Source organism: Camelus ferus, chromosome 3 (genome assembly GCF_009834535.1).
Source record: "Camelus ferus isolate YT-003-E chromosome 3, BCGSAC_Cfer_1.0, whole genome shotgun sequence".
NCBI lineage: Eukaryota > Metazoa > Chordata > Mammalia > Artiodactyla > Camelidae > Camelus > Camelus ferus.
Genome location: NC_045698.1, coordinates 85,633,557 through 85,652,448, shown reverse-complemented (window position 1 = coordinate 85,652,448; position 18,892 = coordinate 85,633,557). Strand labels below are relative to the sequence as shown.

The window sequence follows — 18,892 nt, the reverse complement described above, 5'->3', positions numbered from 1 at the left end:
TACTTCTCTGTCTCTCCTTTCGGTTTTTTACCACATTAGTTTCACTTTTAGACAAGCCCTTTCCACATGGGATTAAGGATAGCCCACGGCAGCTCAAAACTTTATAGGCCTGCCTATAAACAAGGAAATGGAATGTTCTTTCCAAAAGCTCCAGCAAGACCCTCGGGGAAAGTTCTCATTGGCCTGCTGGCTCACATGACCACACCTGAGCCAATCAGAGAGGTAGGGGAATGGAGTGCTCTGGTGACCAGTCCAGGCAGCGTGCCTAGGCCTGGGGCTTGGGATGGGAGACCATGTGCTTTTAGCCTCTCTGTACAAAAGAGGCATGCTTTCTGTAGGGAAAAGATGCCGCTGAACAGATAAAATGTTTGAATGACCACTATATGAAATTTTTAATATTTTTGAAAATTAATGGTTCTACTACTCTAAATTTACCAACAGAACAGAGGCAATATGCATATTCTGAGACTCTTCATGCCGTGGCATATGTTTTGATTTCCTGAGAAAGCTCTAATGGCCCTTGCCAACACACCGAATGGCAGTCTGCGCAGCCTTTTTGCTCTGTCATAAACTAAATGTGATTCTCGTCTCTCCTCAGTTCACACATCTTCATTTTTAATTGGCTACTCATGTTTTCCCAACATCTTCACCTCCCTCACAGCGCACCAAGAAGGTAGATTTAACCCACACACACTCCCAAAGATTTGTACATCTCAGAATACCTAATTAGTTTGCACAGCACAAAAGACTGGGGTTTCCAAATGGTCACAACAAAGACAACAAGAGGAGACAAGAGTCTTTTCTCTGGCTGCACTCCAACTCTGACTATAAGCAAAAAGTAAAATTTGTTTTTGCGGTTTCCTCACGCGTGGTTTGTGTCTCTCAGGGCCCAGGGGTCCCTAGCTTTTCACCATCACTCTTGCTTCCCAAAACACACTTTCTAGGCTGCTAGTGGAACCAGAGCTCCCTGAGAAAGAAGAGAATTAAGAACACAAAGAAAGCATTCAGTGATTTATTTTACATTATAAAGGGACCTCATATCAATAACAATGAGGGATAATTAATTAAAACCCTAAAAAATTGTTCTTGTTCAGTGTTGTTCCACTGAATAATTTATCACCATCTCATCGACCAACCCAGACACAGCCACAATATACAAGGAGCAGCATCCATCTCTCTCTCTCTCTCTCTCTCTGTCTCATTTGGGTTCTTCCTGCCTCATCACGACCCCCCAAAAATCTCCCCACTCTCTGCCCCCGAATCTTGTGGCTTCATGGACATTTTAGTGCTGATTGCTATGGTTTTTAGTAGTTCCCTCTAAAATCCTAAATCCTTCTGTAACTAGTGAGATTTGGTACTTTCTGTCAGCTTTCAGTGACTGTGCTTCACATAAAAGAGATCATATGACTTTGTTTCTCAGTTAGGACAGATTGTCTCAACAAAGCCCCAGGGAACCCACAGAGCAACTATTCCTGATCTCTACATGGCATGAAGTCTCACTCCACGGTTTTGTTATTTTTGGACATTGAAATTACAGAGTTGCATGCCAAGCTCTTGCTAACAGCAGGTTAATTTAGCAATACTGGCTACTGCGTTCCGATTTCACCAAACTCACCACCTAGTTGCTTAAAGACAAGTCTGGGTCTTTCCCTCCTCCAAGGATGGCCTCCTAAATGCAGATCGTTAAAGTGACACAATGCCAATATTATAATAGAGACACAACTTAAATATCTGAAGCAAACAACAAGGTTATCTATTACCAACCAACTGCCAAATACAGGGTGCTTCTGATGTCTTTTTTTTAATCACACAGTTTTCAGTTTTTACATGCAGATGAGAGCATTTTCATGTAACCAGAGATGTGTCTGTGTGTTAGGTGGGGGGAGGGGGGACAACACATTATGCAAATGTAGTAGCAAATGTAAAATGATAAATTAGCAAACAACTATTTAATTATTACTGTGACTAATTCCTGTAGATGGTGCCACAGCTAATGAACCTGAACTTGTGCTGGTTGACTGCAGTGTTCTGCTGAAACACTTCCATTTGGTTTGTCTGCGGCTTGCGCAGCGCAGTGAAGTAGATGGCATCTGTTTAATGAGCTCCCACTTCATTACAGAGCTGTACTACTTACTGAGTCATTCTCCTTAAGCATGCGGGCGATGTATTTGGCTGTTGTTTTAAAGCAAATACTAATTTATGATTACCTGTCACATTAGGCCATTGAAAATTGTACTCGCACTGGCTCACGTGAGCAGAATGCTAATGAGCTGATTACAGGCTGTGGTGGTGTCCCTTGCTTTTAATCCGCGGACATAAATTCAGATTCCCCACTACAATCTGGGTTTTCAGAACAATAGATGCTGTTTAAGAGGGAGAGGGAAGAGAAACAGGGTGGTGAAATCATCACATGTAAATGCACAGACTCTTAAAGGCCAACAAACTCAGCGATGACCTAATTCAATGTGCACAGATTGTCAGAAACACCCGTTACACTGTGTCATGTACAGAAGTAGATGAATGACTCTCCAGCTATTCACTCCCTGCCATGGTCATTATCTAATTGAAGTCTGATGCCCAAGCAAGGCGGATCCTGACACAGTGACTGCAAGCCTCTATTGTCTGGAATAAATCCTACAGATGTATCCTAAAATGGTACTTGCAGAGAAAATTCCAATCAATAACACTTTTCCAAAATGCAGCTTTTCATCTCCAAGCCTAATATTTACCTGCAGGCTTTAGCACAAGGCTCTTGACCGGTTTTTCTTCCCTTTCTCTCTCCCCCATGACAAGCATACCATTTGTACCTTAAAATACAAGATGAAACAAAATGCCTCATTCAGTCTGGGTTGCTTTTGTTGTTGTTGTTGTTGATCCACTATAATTTGCCCCCGTATATTAAAACTATGGGAAGATGTGACTTTGCCATCTTACTGGCTATCTGCTCAGTTTGTTTTTATAGTCCTGACTTCATTCTGCTTGGGGACGTGGTGGTTCACTTCATAGGCCGCTGCCCTGGGTACAGGGATGGCTGTCCACACCACTTCCTTAGAACTGTGTGCACCGATCATCTTTGGTGACAAATCCTGCTTGAAGCATCAAACATGAGCAGCAGCACAATGAGAGAGGCAGCCAGGAAGCATTCCTAACGTGTTCACATACATAATATTCAGATGTAGCCGCCATGGGCTGGAGCTATGTTAAATTCTGCAATGGAGATCAGAAAATCTAACCAAGTTAGCCATGTACTGTAACAAGAATACAAAGATCAATATTTTAGACATCTGCCCCAACCCTAGACTTTCTTTTCTTCTTCTTTTTTTTTTTTTTTTTTTTTGGAAGACCACCTGTTTACAAACTTGAGATTTTTTCCCTCATTTTTCTGTGCTGAGCTACTCAGGGCTGACAGCTAGACTCATGGGATGGGAGAGCAGAAAGAATAAAAAACCAATACCCATCTGTGACCTGGTTAAAAGAGAAAGCAGGTGAGAATGAGTCATAATGTACGCTGATTATCCATTTTAAACAATCTCTTATCTAAACATTATAAACTGGTATCTATAGCCATCAGGTGTAACATTTCTCTGGACAGGTCGGTATTTTATGCCCCATCTCTTTCTCTCTGCAGGGAGTGGAACAGACCTAGGTGCTGGCTGAGTGCAACCACCATGCGGCGCTGTAGGTTTGAGCTTTGTCATGTCTGGTTCAAGTATGAACAGGACAGAATGACTTACGTTTCTTTTAGCTCTACTATTCTGTAATTCCACCTTCATAGCCAAGATTAAAGGAGCCCTCATCAGCATGGTGTCCAAGACCATTAAATCACTAATATCAATTTTGACTACAGTTCAGGGTTACTCTAGTAATTTCTTAAAAATCAGCTATTTTCTTCAATGCATAAATGAAGTGATGTGGCGTCTCATCTCAAATAATGCCCAGTTTACACCACGGCAAACGACCTCCTGTTTCTTAACAGAAACCAAGTTGGCTTCATCTTTGTGAGGCACAGGTCTGACTCTCACTAATCACAAATTATAAGTTATTGGGCAGATTTGCATATTTTTTTCTTTAATGGAGCTTGAAGAACCTAAAAATCCAGTTGTCCATTTTATTGTCTTACTATAAATACAACACAAAAGATTTGGGGTTATTCAGAAAAATATTTTTCATAATACCTATGTTTCAACTGCAGAAAAATGGAAGCAGATTAGTTAATTATTGTCTCCAGCCCATATGGGTGATAAAAGATTCCTTTTCCTCACCTATAATGAACTCCCCATGCCAGCAAGACTGGGGCGGGGGGGGGGGGGTGCAGGTGAGTAGTGGTGCTGCTTTTCTCTACACAAGCAAATTGCTTTTCCTAATTTACATGAGAAAAAAAGACTGCCTATTTACACACTGGATAATCCAATTTGCTTATTTTGCAAAACAGTCCCTCTCCCCCTATTGGCAGCACTAAGCATTGTGCAGCTTCTCAACCAGAGTGAAAAAGGATATGCATTAGATACAAGGCCATACAATGACTGTGCTCAATTCAGTACCAACACCAGAGTCCATTTAAAAAGAAGGTGGAGAGGCAGCATTCGGAGGGACATTTGGTTTTCTGCTTATAAAATGCATACATACTAAATGGTGACAGCCGAGACTAACGGGGAGGAGAAATTTTACTGAGAAGTACAATGTGCAGTTTTATTTTAAGTTTACATTTGGGTTCTCTTAAGAGACTTGCCGAATAGGATTTTGTACTTTTGTCTAATTCCCAAAAATGCATTCTTTTGAGGCCAGCTTAGAGCCAAAAGCTGTTAAATATTCCTTCCTCAGATGACATATAAAACACAGATTTGTAGATACAGATGAAGACACAGAAAAAGGTATGTCCATAACCCAGTAACCAACAGGACTTCAGAACAGCTGAGCAATACCAGGTGGAAAAGAAGGGTGTCAGGAGACACAGAGCCTGGCTTGTCAGGGCTGGGATGGGGGCATTTTTAACTGGATTTTGTTTTCCATAGCTAATCGGAGAGGTCGCATGCAAAATCCTCTGTAAGTGTTAAGCCCAGGGTTTCACCCTGCAGTAGGCTGGGAAAAGAGAACTCTGCCTATTAAAAATGTGATTTTCATGAGAAAGGAAAAGCTGAAATGGTGAAGTCGGGTACACAGGCCTTTCTATATAGGCAGTGACCCTGCTGTCAGGGAGTCAGCTTCAGACCAGCCGAATCAGCCACAAAGACAGGAAGAGAAAATGGAACGTGAAGAGACAAAAGTGACCAGCATCTCGGCTCCCAGAGGGACCCTCCAAATAGCAAAGCCCTGGCAGCAGTGTACCCTTCCTGGCCATCACAGGACCTTGTGAATAAAGGAAGTGACAAGCAAAACTAATTTGAGGCAGCAGCTGATAAACATTCACCCATGTAAAAGCCACCACCAAGTGTTCCTTTCCCAAGGACCTTAGAAACATGCTAGCGTCCAATACAGGCTCCTTGTCTATTAGGGGCACTCTAATCACAGAACGTGTGTGTGTGTCTCTCTCTCCAACACACACAGACACACACAGTATAACACAGCGCACTATCTGTACGTTCCTTCTGTAGGTGTTATCATGTAAGACACATGCAAGTGAAGTAAATACCAGATTGGAGAGTCCGCTCAATCTTGTTTTATGAGACAATACTTCCTGGGAATAAAGCTTTCAGAATGTGACAGTCCAATGTGGTAATAAGAAATTAATGCTAAAGCAGGTGGAGAAATATTTAGCCATGTGTGCGGTGGAAGGCTGGAGAAGAGGTCACAGGTTCTGAAAAATGCCCTCCTCTCTTGGAACCCTACGAGCCCATCCTTGAGTTCTGCTCTGCAAACAATTATTTGACTGGTCAGCAGCAGCTCAAGGTTTCGGCTGACCTTCCAGGCAAAAGGCAAACGTAGGCAGACACAGCCCTCTCCCTGCCCCGGTCAGGTCCGCAGCTCCTGCCTCAGACCTAGGCGAATGTCCACTAGTTACGTGACTGACAATGACAGGTTTCCATGCCCTGGTCCAGACAGACCCACGCCAGGGTCTGCAGGGGGTGCTTTTACCAGGACGATGCCCCTCTGGCCAATTAACCTTTCTCTTGCCTGTTCTCAGACTATAATTTGGAGCAGCAGCAACCCCAGCAGCAAAAGAGACTTTGGATTAGAAAAGAAATGACCGGAGTTGTCAAGGAGGGAGGGAGGGAGAGGTAAAGCTGCTTTTATTTGAAGTGTTCAGACACGCTGAAGTAATGATCCTGGCAACATGTTAGCAAAAACATTAGAAACACTTTGGTAAGCAAATAATTTAATTACAGCCTTCTTTGAGGCAGTTTATATTGCTCGACCCCTGACCTCTTCTACGGCTGTACCTCAACTCAGCCTGGGATTCACACTTCCTATTCTCGTCACAGAATCTCTCCATCTTGTACCATTTAATATAGTGTGCTCCAGGTGTTCTGCGGTGAATGAATAGTTATATTACTACCTGTCAGACACAATCACACTCTATTCATCATTCTCGGCTGGCTGCATGAAGCCCAGCTTCCAGCAGGCTCCCTCTCTATTTCCTTGTTCAAACGTCTGCGGTGCTTTTGGCCCATCTGTCAAGGCTGTCATTTAGAGGGAAAACAGTATCAGCGCTTTAAATATATGGAGTTCTCTATTGAAACAGTGCTGTGATTGAACTGTCAGCATCCTGGGTATCACAGACAGTAATTCATGACTGATCAGGGCTCCATTGAGGTTGCTATTACTACGGTGACCCTGAAGGGTCACATGGAGGGTTTCTGCTTTACTGTTAGGTCTATAAATAGTGCAATTAACCTTTGGAGAATTACAAAATGCTCTTGGATTCTCTTTACATTTGCTCGGTGCTTGCATGGTTTAGCGCAAAGGGAAGAAGAAAAACCCTATGAAATCACTGAAATGGGTGCTGTCTGAGTAGAAATACATACAGTTTTCAGAGCAAGCACTGGAAATGCATGCACGTATTTTAAACCACCATTTGCTGTTTGGGAGCAAGATAACATATGCTAAGATTTCTGCCGAAAATTAAAAGGTTTCTGAGTCTGCACTAAAATATGATGGATGCGAATGAAAGGACTTCTGTTTATCCTTATGGAACGGAAGTGAAGGTTTTCACTTCTCCAAATTGTTACCTTTCAAACAGAGTGTTTCTCACTGTTTCCAGCCCCAGTTGCTCAAGCATAACACCTGCACTCTGCTAAACCCAGAGAAAACACCCTTAGGAGCCAAATGCCGTATCTAATCTTAGAACACAATCCCTAAAGAAAGAGACTTTGGGATGCTCATCAGGCAGGCTTCTGATGACTCCCTCCCATTTGAAAGCCGCAAATCACTGAATGAGGTTTTTCTCCTTTATTCTTCAGGAAATGAAGGCACTTTCTAAAGGAAGCACCAAAGGTCAGCAGCAGAGCCTAAAATACACACCCAAACTCCTAATCTCAGCTTTCAGCAAATCTTAGACTGCCAGGACACTGCCCCTCTTCCTCCCTGGAATCTATAATAGTAAAAGATCCCTTTTCAATATCTGTCTGTAGACAATTACATTCTAAGTGATTCAGAGTCGTCACTGGGGCTTGTTCCTGAATTACAGTGCTGGTTTTTGTTCCTTTAGATTTCGGCATCCCAAGAATTGTCTCATAACACAAGGGTGCAGGTTCCTTGTGCCGCACCGTTGCGTCTCAGATGAATGTTTGATGTTTTCTCTTTTGCACAATCGTTTAATGTCTGCATTATGCCAGTTATTCCCACAGCTCATGCAGCACAAAGAGTTTTTTTCTTAACCAAGTTGTTCAATGGACAAAGCCAATGAGCCTTTTTAATTTGTGATACCAAGATTATGAAGCTGAAAACAACCATTGATTTCTGTCACCATATTTTTTTCTTGCTTCAAAGGTAATTTTACCCAGTTCATTTCTTTGGGGGAAAGAAAGAGATGCTATTTTTGTGTGGGTAGGTCAGCAGAGGAAAGCCACAGACTAAGCATATAGTCCTTTATGACACATATTTAAGTTGACTGTCCTCTGAAAGCAAAATAACACATCATTTTCTTAAACATCCTCATCACCAAAGAAGTAGGATTAAGGCAATATTTCAGCCAGCTTAAAGGCTTGCAGGATGCGGAAAGAAGAGTAAAGAGGTATCAACCTTCCCATTAGAACTATCTTCTAGGAATGCGCCTCACATCAGTCCACAGCTATGCAGAAGTAAAAGCCTTTGCTTATTACAGCCACTGAGCAAGGATAATTAAGAGGTAATCTCTTCCAGTTAGAATGCATTTTCCTTTTTGGAGACAATCACAAAAGGTAGAGAGAAGTGCCCAACAACCCCATGTTGTCATTGTTGTTATCTTTTGTGACTGCTTCCCTCTCTTCCTGTCCTCAGTTGGAAACCAAAAAGCCTTTGCTCATTATAGAGGCAGGGTAAGTGCTAGTCTCATCCCATTAACTGTCGTGTTAGCAGGCTCCGTGCCATCCCATTTGAGTTTCACTGAGCATTCAGAGCTGCTTAATTATGTACAGTAAAGACAGTCTACTGAGACTTTCCTTCTTGATTAACATGGGAGAGGGAGGGAAGGTGAAGGGGCACAGCCAAGGCTCACTTGTGCCTTGCGCAAAACTCAGTGTGACAAACGCTTTCGTGAGTTGAAAAAAATAATAATAAATTCAAGCACATTTGGAAAGAAAGAAGCTTGCATCAAGGGATGAGGCTACTTTTGATTCTGCAGGCTCACAACAGCTACTCCCCTCCTGCTCCATGGGCTCACAACAGCCATTCCCCGCCTCTCCGGGTTGGCGTTAAACTGCATAGTGCATTCCTTATAAATTATACCGCCCCGTGTTAATTACAGTGTGCTGACAGTGCATGTCATTACTAAGCTTGCTACAGGCTTTGTGCACTTGGATTTTAATAGCTGTTTGTTCTGAGGAATGTGGCAGAGCTGCGTGAGTGGCTGAGCCAGGTCATTGCTAACATCCCTTTCTTCAGTCTCTCACACTGGTTCTATTTTTACAACCCTAATCCCTTCGCTCTCGGGCTCCCTCGCTCATCCCCTCCCCCAATAAAGCAGATGTATAGGTTACAGTCTAGAAATGCCAATGCATTCATTCAGACACAATAAACTGAGCCATATATTGTGCTACCCTCATTGTCAGCCCTTCAAAGCCTCTGGCTGAAACCCTCTCTTTTCTTTGCGATCCGACCTCTGTATAAAAACATGACTGCTCTCATCTCATGGGCTACTTTGAGGTTCCTTCCCCAAATTCGACTTCAGCATTCTCCTCTCAAACGCCCATGGCAACAGCCTGTGAAGCAAGGTGCTACAAAGGTGGAGACAAAATCAAAACCCAGCCTTCTACTCTTCCTCTTCATCAAATAATTTTCAGTTTCAGAGTTACTTCCATCATCAACAAATACAAGCACAGAAATCATTCTTATCTTAAAAAGTACATATCACCACCACTTCATGAGCACCTACTAGGTACCAGGGGCAAAGGCTAGACTCCAGAAAAGCAAAGATGAATAAAATATATCCCTGGCCTGCAGGGCATTAGAGCCTAGGAGGGGTGCAGAGATGTAAATAAATGATTACCATTCCACGTAACATTTAATAATAGAGATAAAAGCAGATTTTCTCTCGGCCTCAATAGCCTGTCGGTACACATGTGGTCACATTAACAGTCATGATTCAACTTTCTCTGTTTTGTACACTCACCTATTCCTGGGAGTCCCCAGCTAGAGCCTCACACGTGCTCATAAAGAATTCTGATGCTGCTGGCACTTTGGCTGTTGTGTCAGGTGTCATGGCACCAAATGGACACAGCTGCTGTCTCATTCTGTCTTGAGTTGCCCCTTTTAGAGGGTTACCGGGGCAGTTTTGTTCTGGCCACATCTCTTACAGAGGTTCTAGTAAAACAGCCCATCCTGCTCTCTAGAGAAACCAGAAGAGTCCATGAAGGGTTGGGCCAGGAGACAGACCTGAGTGACAAAGGTCACGCTGTCCTCAGACTTGTCCTTGCCATCACAACTGTGTCTTTCTTACTGGGCCAAGCTCCCCTGCCAGACTCCTTCCTCCCACAGGTTGAATTTTCACACCAAGCTCTTTTGTCTTCCTATCATAAGGCTTCGCTGGACTCGCTCCCATGGGGTGTAGAAAATTCCAGACAAGTCTGTAACTCACTCACACTCAAGCTTTGATAGTGGTTTGTACAGATGTCTTGATAAAGTAAGACACTCACCACACACACACATCCCAACACACACCATGTGTCCAAACTGAATTGTAAGAAGAGACACTGGTAAGATATCACTTCCTATACCAATCAGTTTTATGGCAAAGATAACCAATTAACTGCTGTTAATTTAAGCAGATGAAACCCATCTTCTTTCCACTTATCAAAACAAAAAGCTAGTGCAGGTAGACACAATGTAAAAAAAAAAAATTGACTTCCAAAGTGAAATCAGCTCAACACAAAGCTTATTTTCTCAAAATAAAGTGGAATTGCATCACATAATCCTTTCACTTTTGCACAGACTTTGGAACCCAACCCCTATGAGTTGAGATCGCATATTCTTTGTTAATCCTTATCATTACAGAAGAAAAGAAGCATTTATTAGGAGTAGAGAAGCCTACTATTAAGGTAAAATGCCAGAAAGCAGCAGTGCCTTAAAATCATCTACCAATCACCCCACGAGGCACTTGAAAGCTGTTCTGGATGCCTGCTATCCATGTCAAGTGCAGTGGTCTAAACACTGGAACATCAGCATGAAGATTTTGTATCTGTCCTTTCTTCAGTTTAGCTCATCCTATGCACAATTAAACTTCAGCCTGCATGAGTGTTACTATAAAGGCAAAAGTGTACATACTGTTTTTAAGAGCAACTTCAGGGCTTTCCAGGGGTAAGTTTATAATTCATGACTTCTGTTTTACTTGCTGACTTTAGAACTTGATCCCAACACAAGCTACAACTCCACTATAAACACGGCCCTGTGTGCGTATGTGCACGCACGTGTGTGTATACTCATCTGTATACTTTAGGGCACATATTTGTGATTGTACATTGTAAACTTCTATTGAAAGGTGGAAATTCATATAATACATATCAAAGAATTCTGTGCTAAACCACAAATTACATACTTTGACCTCTTTCTTGATTTCCTGCAACAAACCAACACACTGGGCTCTCATCAAATCATTTTCTTACAAGACTTTCTTTGCATAAGCAACACAAATTCCTTCTCAATCCCTCAGTTTCCAATGTTGTTTATATGGCGAATAGTAAATACATACAGTTACCATATGTCTATGTGTATATGTACACACACACAAACACACACATATATGTATAGATACATGAGAAATAAAGAGAGAAATCTCTCCCAGGAGATAAAGAATTCTGCAGCCCCACTTTATACTCATACCCCTCAACAGCACTTTCGCTCCTACAGCTTTGTAAAGCCGCTCTGGGAGCGGCAGAGCCCAGACTTCGCCTAAAGCCCTCCACGTCCCTTTCAGCAAGCTCACCGCGCAGCTTCCCGTGGTATGAGAAGTGCCCAGAGGCCCCTCAGCCAGATCCACCGGTGAGGACCCCTCCCTCTGGTCCTGAGCTGCTGCTTCTGTCAGGGATTCTGTAAGGCCCCTGGAGGGGAAGTCCTGACCTCGAGGTGTCAGCATTATTACTTCCTGGGCTGCTGCAAGCAGCCGCAGACAGACAGATCCTGGCGCACGGGCCTGCCTGGCAGTCATGGGCTCTGTGGGAAGGAAAGCTGAAACGTGGTTTTTCCTCCTCCAGAAGACCCACTGAGGGTGTTTTACTTTTCAGTGAAAACTAGGGACTGGAATGAAGTGACTCAAGGGCATGACCTCAATCACACCACAGTAATGAGGTGTTTTTAGCGAGGTGTCAACTCCACCAGGAGACATCAGCCCACTTTCTAAACAGGGAAAGTCCCAGGTGCTGGGGGCATTTGCTGAACTGCTACTCACCTTTCCCATTTCCAAGGACTAGCCCCCACACCCCCAACCCCCCAACCCCCCCTTTGCAAACTACTGCTCAGGAATTCCTGATAAGTTTATCTGCCTCCGAATGACCAACTCCGTGATTGAAATCTAACAATGATTTAAATCATTCCTTTTGCTCCTCCCAGGAGAAAACTCTGCATCTAAACTAAGTGTTTTTACATAATCAACTAGCTTGTCTAACAAGCACAGCCAAATGTCATTCTCTTGAGCTTCAAACTGCTTTAGCTCAACCATGAGTGAATGAGTTTTCACATGTCATGAAGATAGGAACTATTTCATGCAACAAATACAAGTAAATAAAATAAAGCATCCAAGAAAGTACATGTCTTTAAAGGTTAACTTTTTTGTTTTATAATGTTTTACCTTTTCAATGTTTACAAAAATTTTCTACTGTTAAAAGGGTAAAAACAAAATCCTAACATTAAAAATAAGCAACAATTTGCAATATATATATATATATATATATATATATATATATATATATATATATATATATATATATATATATATATATATATATATATATAAAAATACAAATATAACCCCATAATACTTTGGGTTTGTTCACGAGTCGGCTTAAGTTGGAGAGTCTCCAACTTTATTTCATGGCCATGATTTTGAACTGGTTAGCAGTCACTAAGGGTACTTTAAGCCTGCTTCATATCAATGCTTGGTCTGCAGTGATCACTTCCATAGTCACCAGCAACCCCGCGCTGCTGACTGCACTCTGCCAGCCCCATGATGACTGGAAACATCGTTATGATTTGTGGGAAGTGCTCTGAACGCAGGTAAATGCAGCCAATGAGATGAGAAGAAAAAACGAACGCCCCTTTTAAAAACTGTGATATCACTGACATATAAGATTATATGAGTTTTAGGCCTACACTATCTTTTAATTCCTTTTGATAGAAGAAACTAGACATAAGGGGGACAAGTAAAGAACTCCATTATTAGCTGGTAGGGCTGTTTGTGCTTTTTTCTTGGAAAAACCTTCCAAGAAGGCAAACTAGACATAGACAAACTGAGTTTTTCCCCTATGAAGACCTGAGAGGAACAGCCTGGTTTTCTCAGGCTTTTCTATCAGGGAGGCACAAGGGGAGAACAGGGATGACTGGCTAGAAAAATTTCCCCAGGTCATTCTGATATTATAACTCCTCCTCTCCTGCAGAAAGGGCTTGTGAGCAGATGGACCACGAGAACAAACAATTTGAGATTGTTGGTGAGAATAAGGCATAAAAGATGAATTATAGATTCCAAGCTGAGAAAGAAAAGAAACAATGAAATCATTAAGGGTGATAAACTCAGAAACTAGGGGAAGATCAAGTTCTGGGAGATCCTGAAAAACATGGAGGACGAACAATGAAAAAACAGGAAGAGATTTTTATTCAGCTCTGTTCTTTGGGTGTATTGGGTATCTCTGTTTTTCCTATACTTTATTTTCCTAACTTCACAATAATAAAACAGAGGAGTGTATTTTGCTCTTGTGATCATCTACAAGGGGAAGAAGAGGTGAGTGAGGGTCAGAGCTAATGTTTCTAAGATAGTAGTTTCAAGAGTCCTTTTCTTATTACTCAGTCCTGCCAAAAACCCCTTGACGGACAGAGTAAGATTTAGACATGCCAGATAAAATACAGGATGCCCAGTTAAACATGAATTTCAAATAAAAAATGAGTAATTTTCTACAACATGTATGCCACATATTTAAGATTTAATTATATTAAAAATTATTTGCTGTTTATATGAAGCTCACATTTAATCGGATGTCCTTTACTGGTATTTATTACATCTGGGGACATGAGGAAAATAAATCCTGAATTTAGCCACTAGCACAAACTATTAACTGGTGAAATTTCTCTTGTGATCCCTATGATTCTAAATAGGAAGCTGTTCCACCAAGTAATCTATGTGCTTCTACGTGGCCAGGCAAGTTTATGAGAGACCAATCAAACCTTTTTCTTTAAAAAACGAACCCAGGTGCCAAGAGTCACCTCCACTTCGATCTAGGTTGGGCTGTACCCTTAACCAAAAGCTCCCTTCAGTTTAACTAACAGCCAACAAGGCGTTAACGTGATCTATGGCTCTTTGGCAGTGAATTTGCTGCCAGCAAGTTTCTGAAAACTTCCACCATTTTTGTCATGTTGCTGGAACATGCTGTTTGGTTTCCCCATTGCCATGACTTGTAATTTTAAAAATTTCTTCCTAAGTTGAATGTATAATGAAATGTATTAGAAAGAAAATATATAATTCCCATAACACCTGGCAATAAATGGAACACAGCATTATTTCAGTGTTATTTACCAAAGTTGGGAAATTTGGGTTCATCAAGACATACGTAAAATGAAAAACCCTCTTACAGGTAATAGTTGATGTGGGCTTTAGCAGGAAAACAATTAGTAAAAATTCAACCTGAAAGATATAGGTTACCCCCAGCTCAATGACTACACCAGTGATTCTCAACCCTTGACACAAATTAGAATTAGCTGCTGAGTTTTAAACAGAACGCCAATGCCTCATTAAATCCAGATTCTCCCAGGTATTTCTAGTGTTCAGACAGAGCTGAGAACCACAGCCCTATCCAATATATAAATGCATTTTTTTTGTTTAATATGAACTTGAGTGAAATTAAACATCCAAAAATGATGACAACTACTGATCATATTATTAGAATTTGTTTCTAAATTTCTGTTTAAGAACAGACACATCAAATGAGGAAAACTAAACTGGAAAATGTTACATTTTAAAGCCTATTTGAATTTTTTTTCTTCATAATTTGTATTACTCTTTCATTTTAAGAAGGTTTTTAATTTTCAGGCTTCTAAATTTTGAGCCGTTTTCTATCCCATCTATCGAGACTGCTCAGTTTACCATTCTCTAACACCATACTTTACCAAATTAAACTACAATATCACGTAATTTTGAAGAATTATCAAATCTGTGATATTAGCCTAGGTGAAATATCAAAGTGTTGTTGTTGTTGTTGAATTCAGCCCCTTCCTTTTGCAGATAAGGAAAGTTTACTTTCTCTAAGGTAGCAGCTGTTGGGTGTCCTTGGACCAGAAGGACCAGCATCATCTGGGAACACGTCCTCGGTCTCGCTCCAGACTTAACATACTGGAAATTCTGGGGCCCAGAAATCTGTGTTCTCATCAGCCTTTCAGGTGTTTAGATGTACACTGAAGTTTGAGAATGTCCATTCCTGTGTCTGTACTACCCTACTCCTCTTTCCTTTGGTAGTTTTTCATGGTGTCTTCCTACCTAGTAGGAATGCCTGATTCAGTGCTCATTCTTGGGGTTGGGAGTAAAGAGTCTCCCCTGCCAGCTTCTTCACCCCTCAGTTGAGATTCACGGGGAAGCAGCCTCTGGGAGTAACAAGATCTGTGCTCACACCCTGTGGCCAGATGACAGAAGGCAGAATTGGAGAAGACAGCACAGCTGGCCCATGGATGGAAATCTGAGCTCCATTTTTATACAAGTACCAGCCTATCTGAGGGGGATGTTTCCCTAAGGGGCTCTGGAGACCCTTAAGCTGTCATTTCCTGGAAGGCAGGAGTGACTGTGTTTAGCGTTCTCACAAACACTGTAAAACAAAACCCCACCAAGGCTCTGTTCTTCCTGCATGCTCTTTCCCCGTTTCTGCTCGGTGGACTCCTATTAACCTTCTAGAGTCCTTCAATGTGAAGACTCCTCCACTGTGAAGACTTCTCCGCACACTCCTCCCCTACATCCACACTCAGCCTCAATTAGATGAAGCAATTCTGCTCAAGCTTATACTTACCACCTTTGTGGTACTTTTTTGAAGTAAAAATGTCTGCCTCTATCACTAGATTTCAAATTTCTCAAAAGCAAGGACTGAGAGCAGATACTTGGAAGATGTTGTCTGAGTGAATTAATTACAAATAATCAGTTAAGAAAGTTTTAGATGATGACTATAGATATCAACACTGTCAACAGTCGGACACTATGGTGTTATCCCCTGCTATTTTTTTTTTTCAGTCTTTACATAGAAAAAATGCATCAGGCACCAGAAGATACAAAGATGCATATGAATTTCAATAAATTTAGAATTTGAATTACTACTCTGCAAGATTCCTAAATATGCTATTATGTCACCTTAGTAATGGTTATATTCAAAGTTAGGCTTTAAAAAATAAAATACATAATCACACAAATGAAAGATAGCCCTTTTTTGAGACACACAGACTTCCAAATGTTAGCATTTACTTCAGAATGTTAAAGATAATTTTTCAAGAAAATATCTACCATATGCTCAATCCCATCATGTGAGATTTTTACTTTTCTTCTATAAAAGAATGAAGTTTCACAAGTCTAATATGCTTGTTACCGAACTGTGACTGTCTTGAGATATACTGAAAAATATTTATACACTTTTTCATAGAGAATGACAAGAATGACCACTTTGAAAAAATAAATAGAAAACAGGTTAAAAAGGAACAAAAGGGACTTCCAATAAAGACAGGAAAGAACTGATTCAGACCTCAAACTCCAAGGGAGACAGTAGATTATTCCTTTGAGACATTCTTAGTGTTCAAATTTTTCCATTTGATTTTTTAATAGATTCCTTTCTCTGGTGAAATTCTCCATCTTGTCATATATTTTTGTGAACGTATTAATCACACTTATGATAATGCCTGTGCTTGACAGTGTACTGGGACACCTATGAGTCTATTTTTATCATTTGTTTTCTAGGTCTTGTTTTTTGTTACATGTGGCAATTTTTAAAAAAGAGATTAACATTATATAAGAAAGATACATGAAATACAAATGAAAAATAATAGAAGCTCTGGAAATACGATCTTTCTCCAGACTGAGCTTACCCTAACCTCTAGTGAGCAGGTAAAATGGGGGGGGGGGGGTATCTGAATATAATCAGGGCCTGAGCTACCCCAGGCTGCATCACAGTTTTCACAGGTTTTTCACCTCTAGTCTGCCTTCATGTCTAGCATTTGGCTCTTCATGGATCTCAACTGATGATCTGCAGTGTTTACTAGGGTCTCTCCTCCTTGTCAGGTCATGATCTACAGGGTTATTTTTCCCCTTGACACAGTGAGAACGCAAAAAATTCCATTCATCTTAGCCTCGAACCTTTGTAGCTTAAGAATTTAGCAAATGCCTCATTAGGATGACTACTGAATATAGGTCTCCCATCCCTGCCTTTCATTCTCTCTAGGCTCTTGACCCTGCAAATCTTGGCTGCCTAGGAGCTGATTCCTAAGTAGCTCTCTGATGCCTTCAACTGGATTTTCTGTGGGTGTGATATCCATTCAGCCAAGAGATCAATTAAAAAAAAGAAACTGGAAATTATCAAAGGACTGATAATAAGCATCAGTGTAGCATTTTATATAGATGAGCACTAATACAGATGAACATCAGCAGAGCTAAGTGAGCATTCAATATAGAACTAAGACCAAACAACTATGGAAATTGTGATTGTGGAAGAGAGGGTGACCTTTGCAGTATAATTGTAAAATAGAACAAAAGTTGGGAGGAGGGGAAGAGAAAGTCCAACAAAGTTGAAAATGCTAATTTTTCCAACTTTCATAATTAAAATAATGTATTTTTGACTAAATTTGAAACATAAAGGTTGAAAACAATGACATGAATTTCTGAACATACATAATCTTGCACCTTAAACCTAGTGAGATCTTTTAGAATTCTATACTATTCCCAATGGAAAAAAATTTTTTGAACTTTCCTCAATGCCTTTGCTATCATTTGAGTTTTACATTTCTCATTTCAATTCAAATAAAGTTAAAATAATTTCATTTTTAAACATAAGATTCCATTTTCATACAATTAGTGGGACCGATTTGGCTTTCTGCCCTTATCTACCCAACTTTCAATTTTGTGTATTTACAGCAAGATTCATGGACTAATGATTAGCTCAAGATAAAAATACTTATTTCAGAGTGGTAGATTTTTAGGGTTCTTTCCCCTTTCCTTCTTATACTTTTCTATAGCTCCTTTTCTTCTCTAGAACATATATTCTGATATTCATTGAAATGGAAGACTGTCTTTTCCTGTCCTAAAGCATTAGTAAATTATGAACCATAAGCTCCCCCAGTGGACTCTTTTCTTCTTAAGCACAAGGATTTTTGTCTCATTTATTGTTCTAAAACCAACTATTAGCACAGGTGTGGCCCAAACTCAGAAGGTACTCACTCAGTAAGTAATAGTCACTAATACAAATTTAGTTCGTCTTCTTTAAATTGAAAATCAAACCCTATGACAAATGATTGACTATACTGAGGAAGAATAAGGACCCAGAAATTAAGGGATTGTAAGAGATCACACAGCAAGTTCATATCAGAATGGAAACACCAACCTAAGTTTTTGACTTCTGAAGTTTTCTTTGCTCCAAAAGCTTGTGCTTCATCCATTTCAGCACAGCTAACTCTCTACACACTTCTTTTTTTCACATACTCTGAAAAACATTTCTTCTAATCCCATTTTCTCTTAGCTTTTGCCAGTATAGTTACTTACTGGTAAGGATCACGCATTTGTTTGTCTTCCTCGGTATTCCATCTCACTGCCTCCAAATAGATTAAAGGAAATCAACTCAGGAAGTGAAAATCCAACTGCAGTCATTAAACCAGCAAATGGCATTACAGGAAGGCACTTGACCCTACATTTAGAGATATAAAGACATCACATAAATCGCAGAGCTAAAAACAGGCACCTGACTCAAAGTTCCAAATGTGGCTTAATCTCCAAGTTCACTTACATGTATTTACTTGGAATAGCTGAGTAAAGACAGCTTCTGTCATTTCCTGAAAGAGTATCTAAATGTAAAAAATCCGGAAAATCACTATGATAAAGCCA

At 40.7% G+C, this 18,892-nt stretch overlaps 1 long non-coding RNA gene across 1 annotated transcript in view; it reads right to left on the bottom strand.

Annotated features, from left to right (window-relative positions):
* The window catches only part of LOC116662685, a 59,611-nt gene that overhangs the window by 19,259 nt on the left and 21,460 nt on the right, over positions 1 to 18,892 (bottom strand). Inside the window, exon 2 of the long non-coding RNA XR_004318682.1 lies at positions 18,554 to 18,695. This is a non-coding gene — a long non-coding RNA (uncharacterized LOC116662685). The remainder of the gene's footprint in view (positions 1 to 18,553; positions 18,696 to 18,892) is intronic.